Raw genomic sequence first — 16431 nt, forward strand, 5'->3', positions numbered from 1 at the left:
AGTTTGACTTTTGCGTTCGTGTTCTAACGGTAAATCTTCATGCATGATAAAGCTGCTCTTTAGCAACAGGTAAGTAGGAGGAACCTTTCTCTCTCTCTCTCTCTCTCTCTCTCTGTCTCTCTCTCTCTCTCTCTCTCTCTCTCTCCCCAGATTGTTTTAAGTGTTCTTTTGACATTTGTTTTGGCATAAATTAAAGTTTTTTTATTTTAATTTTAATTTCTTAAAAATTTACTTTAAATTTTTTTTTTATAAATTTCAACTTTGAATACATTTTTAAATTTTAATTTTTTAAAAATTTACTTTTAATTTTTTTTTTATAAATTTCAACTTTGAATCAATTTTTTATAACAATTTGTCACTACTTTAGTTTTCCTTTACGTCTTTAGTTTGTCATAAGTTTTTTAGTTTTATAATTTGCCAGAAATTTTATTCTTAAAATTCGGCATAAAATTCACTTGTTTAAATTTGTATATGCTGATCTTGAACTTCACCTTATCCTCCACCCCTTTAGGGGCGGCGCCCCTTGAGGGGTGGAGGAGCCTCCCATGTGCTGTTTAGTAGGTCGCAAGCGACCTGCTATGCAGGGTTCTTGGGTGGGTAATTTGCCAGTTATTTTTTTCAGGTGGTAAGTAATCAATTGCTACGTTTTCTTCTAAAGTCAGATAGGTATTAGGTGATTAAATTTGTTTGGCTACCTCCCACTCTGTTAGGTTTGCAGAAGTTACCTAAGGTTTGAGGATATTAAAATAAAACATAAAAGATTTTATGTTTAAGTCTAGTGTCTTGGTATGTTTTACTTAAGAATTTTAGCTTCCTGGAAATTGATTAGTTTATGGTTAGGTCAAGTTTAAGTAAAATAGGTTTTGGCCAATATTCATAAAGCTTTTGCCTGAATTTTAAATTTGTGAACGTAAAATTAGCGTTGACTTGATATAATTAGGATTCGAACTTTTAACTTTGATATTTCCTTTCTCGCAACCGAAAATCTTGTGTTATGTGAAGCTTCCTAAGTGTACTGGTCATTTACGATAATAGGGTTTGCTTACCCAATAGCAAATACCTTCCCCAGACAGATTGTCCAGAGTAATGTTTGGATTTCTGCTGTTAGAAGATGTAACAAGTTTTTATGAAGTTTTGTCAGTAACTCATAGCACGAAAGCAATATTTTTTTTTAGCTTTTTGTGGAAATTTATGTTATGGATACTTTTTTAAACAATAGAATAATTGGTATTTTTATTTATGAGTGGTATATTTTTAAGATTGGGGTGTAGTAAAATTATTCAGTTATGTTGGTTAGTGTTGATACAATTAGGTTGCTCCAAGCATAAACTGTGTATTTGCTATCTTCTAAAATAGTTTGTATGTTACTCTTAAAGGCAGTGAGTTTGTTACTCTGAGCACAGGTAATGGGTTTGTTACGCTATGACTACAGGCAATGGGTTTGTTACGCTATGAATACAGGCAATGGGTTTGTTACTCTATGGATACAGGCAATGGGTTTGTTACTATATGAATACAGGCAATGGGTTATACTCTGTGAACATGTTACGTAAGAGGCGATTTGGTTTGCTAATTTTTCAACAGTATTATCTTATTACTTTGGGGTGGTCGGAATTAATGTAAGATTGTTATTGATTATTTTGAGTTAACGCCTAATAAGAAAGCAGTTGGGGTTTTAATATCTAAAACTAGCCATTGAGGAACCTGATTTTTATTAATTATAACAGGACGTTGCGTAGTCAACAACACCAGCAAGAAAACTCTGCTTTCGATGGACGAGAGAAGTGAGTGCGGTGAAAAATGGGCTGGGCATTTCTGGCTGTCGCCTGTCGTTGTTGTTTTTGATTAAGCTGACCTTGTGTTAGCACGGGCTCTTGCTCACAGAGCAGCCCGTAATACGCCTGGCGTCGGCATTTCAGTAGTTTGACGGACACTGCGAGTGTGCACACAACTGGGAGAGTGGTGGCTGGAAAGGCCTACGCAGACATTCTTGACAATTCTTGAAGTGTTAAATACCTGCGTGTAGTTTTTCACCCCACCCCCCCCATATGCTTCCGTACGTGAATGTGTACATCACATATTCGTAATGGCTATTTACTATGCATACCCCTTTTTGGAGACGGCAGTAAAGGACTTCATGCACTTCAAGTGGAAAAGTACACCTGGCTAGGACCATGCATTCCATCAGAGTACCTTTCGTCGCTTATGTTTGCAACATCCTTCAGTGGACTTCCAGGGCAGTAGTATGTAACTACAACGTGAACCAGAGATCCCAACAGCGAGCTTAGTATAGTCACGCATTTTTATATATAGCTGTCCAGAAGACCTATCGACGTATATGGAGTAGAGTAGTTTCATGTCTCATTGTAATAAATTTTTTTTTTTTACCTTTTAGTGTCCATCAATCCCCACCTAATGAACTGCTAAAGACTAGTAATAAAATGTAAATATAATTCAGGGGTCCTTTTTAACTAATTATAATCAGTTGCCCGCCTTTGTTGGCCTTAATGATCATAGAATTTTGACTGAACGTCTGTTTTTGAGCTCGAGAATTAAATCTTTTTAGAGGTCACTTCAGAAGACTGTTTTAGCTATGAAAGCTAGCTGCGTTTTCTCTCAAGACTGAGTTTTACTCTGAACACATAATAATGAGTGCTACTATATGTACACAATGAGATTTACACTGTAAACAAGCAGCGAGAGTAACTCTACACAGGCAATCAAGTTTATTTCTCCTAAATACAGGCGATTGGTATTAACAGAGGCAATGAGTTTGCTAATTATAAACACTTGGTTCAATCATACACAGGCAATGATTTTGTTGATCATGCACTAAGGCAATAAAGCTGTAATTTGCTTAAGTAACGAGTTTGGAAGTTTCTCTAGAATACTGGTAATTTTGTGATGTTAACCTACAAATACTGGTAATAGTTAAGTGATGCCATCCATGAACATGTGCAATGAATTGTATTACCATGAACCTTGTCAAATGTGTGTTGGGCTATCCGTGAATACAATAAATGGTGGTATCGGCCCAATGATTATAATGCGGTTCATGAGGCACTGAGACATTAGTACATACTACCTTTTAACAGTGCGTTGTGGAATTGTTCATGAACACACGCTGAGAGTTTGAGGTGCTATCCATAAGGCATGAGTTTCCAATTATACCCATGAAGTTATGAAAGTATTATGAGTTGGATGCAATCATTAGTGCCCATTGATTTAGTGAATGCGATGCTGTTATGAACATCAGTGTTTGCCAAGCTATCCATGGCAATCGGGTTTAATCGCATTTGGTATATAGCGCTTGAAATGTAGAAAAGGTCATCAAGCAGTTAACGTACCAATGTGGATTCTTAAATACAGTATACTATATCATGGTAGGAGATGTTGAGTCTTTCAGATAATGATTACTAGCAAAATTGAGATGTGATATCCTCTCTAACAGGGGCTCACATTAAGGGTTTTCAGCATGAGCCGGATTTTGGATGCAGGTATATAGAGAGAATTTGAAAATCTAGGGATTTCCAGGGAAATACGATGGTTTTTGAAAGACCAAAGGTATCTATTTAATAATATGACTTTGATAATAGTTTGGGATAGCTTAATTTTGATTTTGACGATTTTCAGAATAGTACATTTTCTAAGTATTAAAATACAAATTTTGTTTGGGTTTTCTACGTATAGGGGAAATTTTTAGCATAAAAGTATAGAATTTTGTTTTACAGCCTTAATGGAAAACTAGGGTATAAAATGTACAAGATATATTCCAGATGGTTACAAGTTTTCTGTGAGGAGTACCTTTTTTGGCGTCTTGATTGGAGAAACGCCACTCATGGTTTCTATCAGCTAATTATCCTTAAAGTGTAAGATAATGTACCTATTTCAAGAAATGTTCTCTTTACGAAGTCTCCGAGCAATTACCGTAAGAACATTTTCTGCTGCTGCTGTTTTCTGTTAAAGGTCACAACTTGCTAGAGGAACCAGAACTAAAGGCCTGTCCACACGACCGGGCCTGATCGGCGGACCTCCCCTCTAACGGGCACACTTGACGGCCAAACCGTCATATTGCCCGATGGTTCTTGTAGCAAAATCACCATGGCTTGAGCTTCGACCCTGACAGATGTACGTTAACCATATACATTTCTTTTACTGAGCCATTCTTTGCACTATATTCTCTCCTTTTTCATACACACAAAGCAATTATCATGCTACACAATGTTTATCGTACTGCACTGAACACACTAATGGCATCGTCTGGCACGCCTACCTGACCTTCGCCTCACCCATGTGGACAACATTCACGCGTAAAGGCCTGTCCACATGAGCGGGCCTGATCGGCGTGCTCCGGGGTTGACGGGCAAATTCTGGCGGGCTTACCCGTGAATGTTGTCCACACAGTTGAGGCTCTAGAGAGGTGGGCGTGCCCGACAATGTCAGTGGTGCGTTCAGTGCGGTACGATAAATATGGTGCCTACCGCAAAGAAGATATTGTGATACTTGCTTTGAGTGTGATGAAAAAGAAGAAAAAGAAGAGAATATAGTGCAAAGAATGGCTCAGTAAAAATATTTATATGGTTAACTGACATCTGCCAGGGTCGAAGCTCAAGCCATCAGGCACCACCTTGGTGATTTTGAAACAAGAACCATTGGGCAATTTGACGGTTTGGCCGTCAAGTGTGCCCGTTAGAGGGGAGGTCCGCTGATCAGGCCCGGTCGTGTGGACAGGCCTTAAGCCCGCCAGAATTTGCCTGTCAACCCTGGAGCCGATCAGGCCCGCTCGTGTGGACAGGCCTTAAGAAAATGTGCATACACCGGGTGGATTTCCAAGCATTTCTGTCTTTGGCTGATGTTTCTATGGATCCAAGATCTAGACAAAATAGATGTAGTATTTTATTCATTTAATAATTTCAGTTTTCCATGCGGCGTTCTCCATTAAAATCCTGATAGGGTTGTAAGTTCCTTGGATATTCTGCATTCGTAAGCCTACCATTTGCCTTTGTATAAGTTTTTTTTTTTTTTAATTTAAAAATAACGGGTCTTTAGTTTTCAATTCTTGATTACTTCCTCGGTATTTCTATAGGGGAAAACAAAGTATGTGGAATCTGGTTTAACATCCATATCCATTATCATATTGAAGGTAAAAATTACTTAATTTAGAAATATACTAGACTGTTTAACAGTATTCACGAAAGGCCTATATCAAATTTTAAACGTAAACAATTAAATGTAAACCACCCTCCTGGAATTGTTAAAAATTCCATTTGTTCAGTACTTAGTGAAAATGTTGGTTGGCTATTGTTTGTGACGACTCGAAATGTGATTCCATGCTAATAAATGAATGTACAGTACCAATAGAGCCGTTAAAAGTATTGAAAAAAAAAAACTACGTAAAGTACGTTTTCACTATTTTAGAACAGTGTAAATGTGTAATTAAAAGGTAAAACTGAATATCAAATTATTTGTTTCGAGGAGCTAGTACAATTAAATTATTTCCATTCATTGGTATGGAATTTGGATAATGTGATGGTCAGCTATGCTTCCGATGGACAAAGGCTAAATATAGGATATAATGCTGATGGAAAGAATTTTAAGTTATAGATTATATATATAAAAAATCCTGAATTGATAAAAATTACATTCTGCAACCCCTCTCATTTCCTTATTCTACCCCCGTTCATTTTCAGTTTGACTTTTCAACCTTTCTTAAGATTGTCTCCTAGAGCAACTGCGAGGGTTTCCTCGTGTTATACCTTTCAAACCTTACTGACTGTCAATTTCTGTTTCAGCGCTGAATAACCTCATAGGTTCCAGGGCTTGAGATCTGGCCTAAATATCGAAATCAACTTAATGACAAATTAAATTGTATTGAATTTTGATAAATTGCATTGTTCATCCGTACTCCTAACTTCGAAAATTTTCATCCCCAGGCAAATGCGTAGGGAAACAGGTCAGGCCGTAAACTCGGCCAATAATATGATGTTAAATAATAAAAAAAACCATGATTTACCACAAATGTCCTTGCTCACAATGAAATTAAAAGGCCATTAAAGAATTCAGTGGCCTATATCATGCTTTTCCTGGTTTCAGTTTTAGAAACAAACATTTTTAGGCAAAGTGCGCGTGGAAGAATTTTCGCTCAGTTGCATAGACAACTTTCCATGTGACAGCCATCTACATCAAAGCACAAAAGATTTGAGCAACTTACCACTTGACCTTATAATGACTGATGTAAAGTTTGCATCATCGGTCTCATAAGTATCTTTTTTTGGAGTTTGCTTTCACGTTCATCCTGTGCTACCAATCCACGATTCGACCATAGGTCAGCTAAAAGAGGTAAGGAACAAATAGCACTGAAATAGAGAATCATGTGACAATTTACATATTTAATGTCTACTCGATAAATTAGGATAATATATGCCTGCAAGTTATATACAAGGAATTTAATACCTAAAACTAATTTTTAAACCTTTCAAAAGTTGTGGAATAAGAGATAGGTCTTTTGACAGTGACCTTGAATAAAAATAGACTGCTAGAGCATAGGTTATAAGGAGTGAATATTGCATCATATGGTACGCTTCTCTCTACTGCAGTATTTTTTCCTCTTCGCTTTATACCAAAAATAGATATCTCAGTGCAGGGCGTATGATATAACAAATATAGAGCAAAGCTTCAAAGGTGCTATAAAACATTCCAAGAGTAGTAACTCATATGCTCTGTATCTCACCAGTGAACCATTATGTGCACTCACAGAATATTTTAACGATTCTAAAGATATATTTCCGCAAGGGAATAAACACACTGCTTCCACGTTCAGCCTGAGGAACGAGGAAACACCACGGGAGTCACTAAGCTTACCATAACTCAACCTAACCCAATATACCATTGGAAGGCGCATCCAATGTTTATATATTGGCGCATTCTAGGCCAGAGGAGGAAAAGATGCACAACTATCGAATGTTGATCAGTGAGAATAAAAAAAAATAAAATGATTAGTACCAGCTTTCGTCCTTGCTCAAACAAATGCTGAGACTGTTGTATTTTAAGAATTGCGTTGACAGAGATTCCTAATTTTTGCTTATTTTAAATTCTTAATAATATAGTAACAAACAAGAGGCAACATTTTTAGAGTTTAAATGCATATTGGTATGAATGAAAGCAGTACGATTCAATATAAGAATAGTTTTTCTGCGAAAGGCCAAATTCTCTTACTGAATTGATTGGAAAATAAATATTACGTCGTGCGGCTTGTCAGACGAAAGTGCTATCAAAGGGACGGTTTCAACATACCTAAAGATGTGCAAAAGCTTGGGTGTATGAGGATAAAAAAAGAAGGAACATTGTAAAATAAAGAAAGAGAGAGAGAGAGAGAGAGAGAGAGAGAGAAACTAATTTTGAATTCCGCCTTAAAAATCACCTACTACTGATCTCAGGATATTATGTTAAATAGCAAAAAAAATGTTAGACATAAGTGAAGTAGCTTTTCAGTTATATAAAATAGGTTTAGCAAGATCGTCTCTTGAACAACGCTTAGATCTCAGCTCTACAAGATATGGTTTTTTGTACCTTCAACGACCGAAAAATGGTCACGTTGACCGCTAGTCTATTTGGGGAAAAACCTTTGTTTATTTTCACGTGGCAATTTGCTCCTATTTTGTGACACATCAAGTATATGATAATTAGTCAGTTAGTCGCTGCTGAGCCTAAATACAGTTAACATGTCCTCCACGCGTTCTCTTTTGAAATACAATGTCATCCTCGGATTCCGGGGGCGATCTAATATCTGACGACGAGGAAGAAGAATATATTCCTAATGCTGGAAGCTCAACCGCGTCTGATGAAGAAGCAGATATACTATTGATGTAGATGCGAAAAGGCCTGGGGAGATCCCCAAGTTCGCAGGCAAATCTTTGAACAACATAATATCGACACCGGAAGAGTTTCGACCCAAAATATTCTACGAGAATTGTCTGTTCCTACGTCGTTTGCAAACCGTTAAATTGGTCAAGAAAATGTTTTAAGGGTTTTTAGGTTATTCATAGGCTATTGCTCTGTCAAACACACATAAAAGAGTGCTACAATCGAATGATCCTTGGAGCACGCCATTTAAGGAGGTATATTTGACTGTAGGTCCAAGGAATTATCGTTAAAGGACAGCCAGGGAAAGATCTCTTTGGTATATATTTTGGGGACCTCCATTTTCCCGGAAAACAATGTCAAGAAATCGTTTAAAAGATTACGAGGTTTATTTTATTTGACGTCAAATCAACAAAATCCACTTGATTACAAAGCGGCAAATTTCCTTTAATTTCTGAAGTTTAAGACAGATTTATCAAAAACTATATCGCGTACAATGCGCCACAGGAAAATATAACCGTGGGTGAGCAGTTATTCCAAACCAAATGTAAGTGCCCATTCATACAGTATATCGCCAACAAGCCGGACAAGTGGTGCATTAAATTTAGATTAGCAGCTGATATAAGATCAAAATAATGCTCGGTGGATTTCCAGTCATGGAAAAGACCACAGTCATCCTGCAAGTCAACCACTCTCCGTATTTATTGATCTGGGGTTAAAGAACCACACATGGGACAAGGAAGACTTGTGACGACGGATAATTTTTTTATTTCATTAAAGTTAGCGGAAAACTTACAGGCTAAAAACACGAGTCTTGTGGGGACAGTAAATGGTATTCGAAGGGAGATCCCAACATGCATAAAAAATTCCCGTGACAACCTGTACAGTACACAAGTGTTGAGAAATAATCAATGCACCCTGACAGTGTATCCTTGTAAGCCAAATAAAAAAAATGTAATCATGCTTCGTAGCGTTCACAGTACTGTAGACATTGTAAATGATGTAAAGAAACTTCCTGAAACTGTAAATTACTATAATTCTTCCAAACACTGCTAGGTTGTACAGCAGTAAAAGCTTTATTCTTTACTTCAATAAATACTAATAAAATGTACTTTACGCTACTGTACTCAAATACAGATTATGTTGTACTGAATCTCATTTCAGACCTTATTTTATTACCCTAAAATATATAAATACTATATGTGCACCGTTAAACCTTCGTAATACCAACAATAACAACTAGCAATTGCAACTGGAAATCGGTCATTGACAGAGCGGTCGTGTTACCCGTTGTCATAAAGTTCAGGCTTAAAATAAAACTAGTTAAAAAGAATTTTGAAATTCGCTATTATTTCAAAAATACACCAAAAAGTATAAAATTAAGCTCTCTGTGATCCACAATATTAATGGTTACTTACGCCTAAATACAAGCTTTGGGCGCCCATTGGCCTAATCTTGCATGGTTTTCCTTGCTCTCCTCAAAACCATTTTTGTTATGAACGTTTGTGCTTACTCATGCCCAAATTAAAAAAAAAACATTTTGGACCAATTGCCCTAACTTGCATAAAATTCTATACAGACATGTTTTTTATTAAATTGTATTGAAAACGTGCTTTATAGATGCAATTTGAATATACAAACACAGTTAAAAAAGAGCTTTATGGATACAAAATTTCACGTCAGTAATGCAAATTGTCAAGCAATTTCTAACAATGACGTGTATAGCCTACTCTTAGTAGTTATTGAGATAGCCATCAGGTATGGAACCAAATTATGACACGAAAGTCTTTGATAACACTCACTTTACCGCCTTCATTGTTTTCGCAGACCTCTTCAGATCTTGAACAACTTACATCATCACTCGGTACTTAGGGAGATTTAATCCCTCACATCAGTGTTGTGAAATTTTGCTTTCGGAAACTTCACAGTTTAAATGTCTGCTTAGAATTTTATGGAAGTTTGGTAAGTACGTGTTTAGGTGCAAGTAACCATTAATATTGTAGATCACAGAAAGTTTTATTTTATACTTCTTGGTGCAGAAGACGAGGATATTCAGTTCATGCCATTGCTGTCGCTGGATTCTTAAATAATTACCGGTCAATGGTCACATACCGGTAATTCTGCCATCCTTCTACACTGGTAGTATGGATCACTGAACTATGTACTAGGCGAGCTGTTACTCCAGTTGGAGCACAGACTTTCACGGCATTTGTGGCGTAACATCTGTTGACTTGATTGTGCAACAGATTTAACGAGAACGTCTTGCCAATTCCAGCTCCACAAGTGAAGTATATACATCCAAAGACGTCCATCGTCACCATTCAATTGTTGCTGTATGCTCCACGTAACCATTATGAACAAGTCGCGCTATCAGCTTGTTCATGTCTCGTTGAACCTTGTGAAATTCGCTGTCGCTCATAGCCTGAAACTGGAATGCATGTACTTGGTTGAATGTATATTGAAACTGTTTCTCTCGTTCTCGATATAACTCCATGTACATATTCATTTCCTTGAGTTGCGGTTCTCTTGCAAGATATATTTCCTGTGCGTTGTTTAAATCTGCAATTAGCCCTTTTTCATGTCGATACGGCATGTATTGCACTAGATTTTAGAACTAATTTTGCACTTCTGTATCCACTACGAAGTGTGGCACTCGAATTACGGCGGGTGTAGTTCTAACGAGCATCTTTCAATTGTTCCTTAAGAAATTATATTCTATGTCAGGTTTGTGGTTTGCTCCTTTATTTTTAAGGCAGCATTTATATCATGTCGTTTTCTAGGAAGTCTCTGGGTTTAAACATATTCAGAATCATGAATTCTCTCTCTCTCTCTCTCTCTCTCTCTCTCTCTCTCTCTCTCTCTCTCTAACTACTATATATATATATATATATATATATATATATATATATATATATATATATATATATATATATATATATAAGCAGTGTAGTTGCATACGCTTGCGAGAGCAAGAGAAACAATTCATGATTCAGAATAAGTGTTTAAACCCAAAGACTAGCTAGGAAATGACTTGATATATATGTGGTCTTAAAAATAAAAGAGGAAACCACAAAACTGTCATGGAATAATATTTCTTTTGGAAACTTTCCAAAACATTTTCCTATAAAACGAGGCAGGAAGGTTTTTGCTCTGTTTAGTAAGCTCGGATGCAGAATTAAATGTAAAAAATGCGCCGAAGTGTCTTCTGCGTAATCGAGTTTTCTGTATAGAGTATATTGCAGTGTGAAACTTTCAGCCGTGGCCCATGAAATTTTCATCCACGGCACGATGATGGACTGTGTTGTTGGCACCTATAGTGGTGCCAGACGCTCGATCATTGCCAAATTTAACCTTAAATAAAATATAAATACTGAGGCTAGAGGGTTGCAATTTGGTAAGTTTGTTGACTGGAGGGTGGTGGATCAACAAACTAATTTGCATCCCTCCAGCCTCAGTAGTTTTTAAGATCTGAGGGGAGAAAAAATTGCGGAAAACAGAAAAATGCCCATCTCAGTAGTTTTCATTTACAGAAAACTAAAAACAGAGTTTGCCCATGTAAGCGTATGAACATCAACTTTCATTCCTTTCGCTTATGTTTGGTTGAACTCCGGCTATGAAACTGAATGGCTCTTCCAGACTGTTGTACTTTGCAAGCAATTTCTGCACTTTTGGTTTTTACCTTCACGCGCGCGAGCGCGCACACACACACCTTCCTGTTTAAAATACAAAACTTGAAGCACAGTCACATCATTACGATTCTTATAATAACAAACCGTGAATATATCCCAGAAAGAAATGGGTGATATTTGTTTTTTACAAGTGAAAGGATATCAGCACGTCCATAGCACTAATTTGTCTGTTAGACCATTGTGATAACCATTAATAGAATACTTGTATCAACTAAAAGGAATATGACTTTTTTCGCATAGCTGAGTATCTCTGCATGTTAGTTATGCTATGAAAGCCCAGTTGCACAAAACTCGAAAGTATCTAGTAAACAGGAAATGGAAATACAGTGACAACTGTTTTCAGATTCGGGAATGCTCCTAATAAAGAGGACACTAAGAGAGAGAGAGAGAGAGAGAGAGAGAGAGAGAGAGAGAGAGAGAGAGAGAGAGAGAGAGAGAGAGAGAGAATCACTTATTATAACTTCAGTAACAATAAAGTATTTCCTTTACATTATGCATTCATGAATATGATAATGCACTTCCTACACAACAAATGAAAATGCCAGTCGATTAACTTTTAAAAACAGAAGAAAATGGTAAAAATGAACACGGCAATCACATTTGGAGCTTTCAGTTCATTAAAGTTAAAGCATTTCACAGGAGTTAATAACCAAATCAGTTATCAAAAAAGTGTGTCAGAAAGATATTGGATCAAACACCCTTCAGGTGACAAGAATGCATGTCTTTAGTAGCATCAAAATTAAATTCCGAGAGGGGAAGTAATGGTGTCATGGATTTTCGTTCTAATCAAGACACAAGGACGCTCGGTAGAAAGAAAGAGCAAATGGTATGTTATTACCCGACTTGAACATAACTCGTTCATTCCCAGTCGAAGGCATAATTAAGAAGAGTAATCAGTTTCCTAAGTAACCACCAGAGAGCAGCAAGCTCTTGTTCTTTCAGTTTATCTCGAATCCAAAGTTGTGCCATTTTCAGTGGTAGTGATGGCTTTAATGTGATTATACTGTCGTATCGTTTCTCTCCATACCAGTACCATTGAGTGCAACATTTTCATATTCAAAAGAAATAAAAATCAAGAGAGTAACAAATGTTGGTTATGGTATTATTACTCCTGTGTCCTTTTTGGTTCGGTCATCTTTATTCTCCACCGAGGACGCTTTCGTCATGGATGCTCTATTGTATTTGCTCACGTCTTGGGCTGTTGCACAATGTATTATTTCAGTGTAATAATTGGATCTATGTATCCGGTGCAATATCTCACGATTCTTTCCGCCATTCTCTTACTTGGATATGTATTTTTCTCATGAAATTTACTTGTAGGTCTTGTTACCCTGGGGCGACATTAGATTTAGGGTTTTGCATTATAGTTGTATTTGGTCGTTTGCTTGTTCCCCAAAAATTCCTTTGCATTTCTACTATGCTATTAGCTACCTTTTCATTATACATCCATTTTAGGGATATTATTGAGAGCCAGTAAGGGAAGCGTGCACTTCGAAAACACATTACATATTCTGAATAATCATTATTCTCTGAGAGCAGGCTTCAGTTGATGTTATAGGAGGGAGGCTGAACTTTTTTCTAAGGGCAAAGCTTAATCTAATGTCCTTTTGTTTATAGTTTTGCAGAACACTTTTGAATGAGCGAGGAAAAACCCGAAAGAAGTGAATCGATAATATAAAATTCGTGCGAAAAATGGCAATGGAAAATAGGTTTTGTTGTCAACAAATGGCAAACGTCATTTAATAAATGTCTAATACAGATAAAAACATTGGCTAATTGATGTAGTAGTATTAGATATGAGGTATTACCCAAAACTCATAATTAAAGGAGTTAGTAAAAGCTACTTAGTTTTAAGTCGTGTAGTCCGTTTATCTCAAGCTATATCTTAAAACTGTGTATATGGTCGAGGCTTGATTTTACTAGCATATATTTTGGCATTTATTTTTGTGAACCGAAATTGTGACTACTTTCACTTCAGAATTAATGAATGTGCTTAACTTAAAGGACAATATTGAAAGAGAGAGAGAGAGAGAGAGAGAGAGAGAGAGAGAGAGAGAGAGAGAGAGAGAGAGAGAGAGAGAGAGAGAGAGAGAGAGAGAGAGAGAGAGAAATAAGTGCCTTCTAGGGCTACTTGGCTATTTATATACATATGGCCAGGTGCTTTGAGACCTTTATGCCAGCAAACATATAACTGAAAACTATATCGTGGAATTTATTATATATATTGTAGATGGTGCTTACATTGCGTCAATACGGCGCAATAAGAATATATTTTAATCATTGCTTTACAACTAAGGGGTGTCCATTAAGCAATTTTATTGTTCTAACCTAAGAAAAAAAGGAGAAACCTATTATTACAGATATCTGAATGTTTCTAGTCTCCTGATGAGATATAGTTATTATCATTAATATTCTCGTTTACATAATGGGCGTTTATCCATGTGAAACATTAAAAAGAGGCAGTGAACTTCCTTTACAAGTGTCGAGATTAAAATGTTTCTACTTAGGAGAGGAAGTGAACATTCATATATGAATATATATATATATATATATAATATATATATATATATATATATATATATATAGATGGATGTATATATATATATATATATATATATATATATATATATATATATATACATCCATCTATATTTATATATGTGTGTGTGTTTGTATGTAAACTCATTTTAATAACTAAGAAATGTAAAGGCATGAACAGTGAAAAAAAAAATTGCAAATGGAAGTAAGATAAAAGGAAAACACAAGACGGCCGACATACTTTAGAATGTATCCCTTCCATCCCACAAAATTGCTTACACAAGAGGTTAGAGAAATTTAAGAAGCTTAAGTTTATGAAGTTGGTCCGTTTGCAATTAAGTCTCAAGGCTGTTAATAAGAGGGTTCCTAAATATGGCCTGTGTGAGTCAGTTGGTAACACCCTGGCATCTTATTTGAGACACTGGTTTGGTCTGCATGTCCATACTCTTTCATGAGTAGTATAGTTTGTTTTTCGATTTTGATTCCGAGCTACTACACCAAGCATGTCTCCTGCGTCTCTTCATAGGGAATGTTTGGAGAGTTTCCGGAAGAAATTATATCCCATAACAGCACCGTATTTTCCTTTTATTCTCACGACAACATTTATATAATTTTTTATGAATTCATTTGGTTAGTATTATATATATTATATATATATATATATATATATATATATATATATATATATTTAGAAATAATGAACACATGAGCGCACGTTTCATATGGATAAATATTTTACTCACATCAAGACCAAACCACGGTCTTTCAAACGGACTCGATCAAACGAGTTCACAATATATATATATATATATATATATATATATATATATATATATATATATATATATAATATATAATATATATATATATGTGTGTGTGTGTGTGTGTGTGTGTGTGTGTGTGTGTGCGTGTGTGTGTGTGTTGCCTTCAAAATAAAAAGTAAACCACAGTGTTGATATGGGATATAATTTCTTTTGGAAACTCGACAAACATTCCCTATAAAAAGACTCAGGAAAACATTTGCTTGGTTTTGCTTGTTTTAGTAGCTCGGAATTAGAATTAAAAAACAAACTTTACCCATGAAAGAGTATGAACATCAACTTTCATTCCTTTTGCTTACGTTTGTGAACACCGGTTGAACCCCGGCTATGGAGCTGAATGGCTGTTCCAAACTACTGCGTTTTGCAAGAAATTTCAGCAATTTGACTCTTACCCTCACACAGACATGCATACGCACTCACACACGTACGCCTTCCTCTGTTTAAATAGTTTAAATAGAAAACTTGAAGCACAGTCACATCTATACGATTGTTATTGTAACAAACCCTGAATATCTTCTGGAAAGAAATTGGTAAATTTGTTTTACATCTGATATGGTATCAGCGGGTCAACAATAAGTTCTCTGTAAGACCATTCTACTACATGTTAATATAGCACTTGTATCACAGAATGTTACACTTTGACGCTTGAAATCGTATGCAGTGTGTGCAAAAGAAATATTCATTTTTATGTACGGTTGATTTTCTTCGCTTATCAGCTGTGCAATGAAAGTTCCGTTACACAGAACTTGAAGTAACTAGCAAAGAGTAAATGAGAGCACAGGGACAACATAGATTTCGGACTTCAGGAATGTTCCTAAAAATTAGGACACTCGTAAGAGAGAAGAGAGAGAGAGAGAGAGAGAGAGAGAGAGAGAGAGAGAGAGAGAAAGATTGACTGATTAAATAGTTCTTGCTGGCGTCAAAAGAGAGAGAGAGAGAAAATTAGTTATGTTATATATTCAATACAGCAAATGAAAATGACGGTAGATTAACTTTTGAAAACACACGAAAAGTCAAAATTAACACAAAAAGGATAATTGAAGCTATCAAATAACTAAAATAATATTTCACACGAGTCAGTAACGAATTAAATTATCAAAGACGAAAGTACAGTTCAATAAGATATTGTATGAAAGTACTCTTCAGTGTACGATAATGTGCGAGTCCTCTGTAAGACCATAATTCCGTGAGGTGGAAGTAGTGGTGTCATAGGAGTTCCTATTAGTTAAGATTTAAGCCACTAAAACACTCACTCTCGTCCCTTCTCATGTAATGTATCTCTTCCGTATTAGGAGAGAACACCAGAGGTGTTATTATCCTACGTAAACATTAGCTCACATCATCCCGAGTATAATAGATAACGCGGAAGATTAAGTTTGCGATGTAACCCCCACAGAATTGCGCAGTGTTGTTCGTTGGCAGTTTCAACGGAAGTGGCGGCTATGATATGATTAGATTGACGTATCGTTCCTCTCCACACCATCACCAGTAAATGTAACATATTCTGATTTTGAATAAGAAAT

General features: G+C 36.2%; 1 long non-coding RNA gene across 1 annotated transcript in view; it reads left to right on the forward strand.

Annotated features, from left to right (window-relative positions):
- LOC135198190 (uncharacterized) overlaps window positions 1–2502 on the forward strand; it is a 2949-nt gene extending 447 nt beyond the window's left edge. The window contains exons 2-3 of the long non-coding RNA XR_010310808.1: window positions 1–69; window positions 1728–2502. The exon at window positions 1–69 is cut by the window's left edge and continues 16 nt beyond it. This is a non-coding gene — a long non-coding RNA (uncharacterized LOC135198190). The remainder of the gene's footprint in view (window positions 70–1727) is intronic.
- Window positions 2503–16431: the final 13929 nt, after the last annotated feature.

The sequence above is a fragment of the Macrobrachium nipponense genome, chromosome 11 (genome assembly GCF_015104395.2).
Source record: "Macrobrachium nipponense isolate FS-2020 chromosome 11, ASM1510439v2, whole genome shotgun sequence".
NCBI lineage: Eukaryota > Metazoa > Arthropoda > Malacostraca > Decapoda > Palaemonidae > Macrobrachium > Macrobrachium nipponense.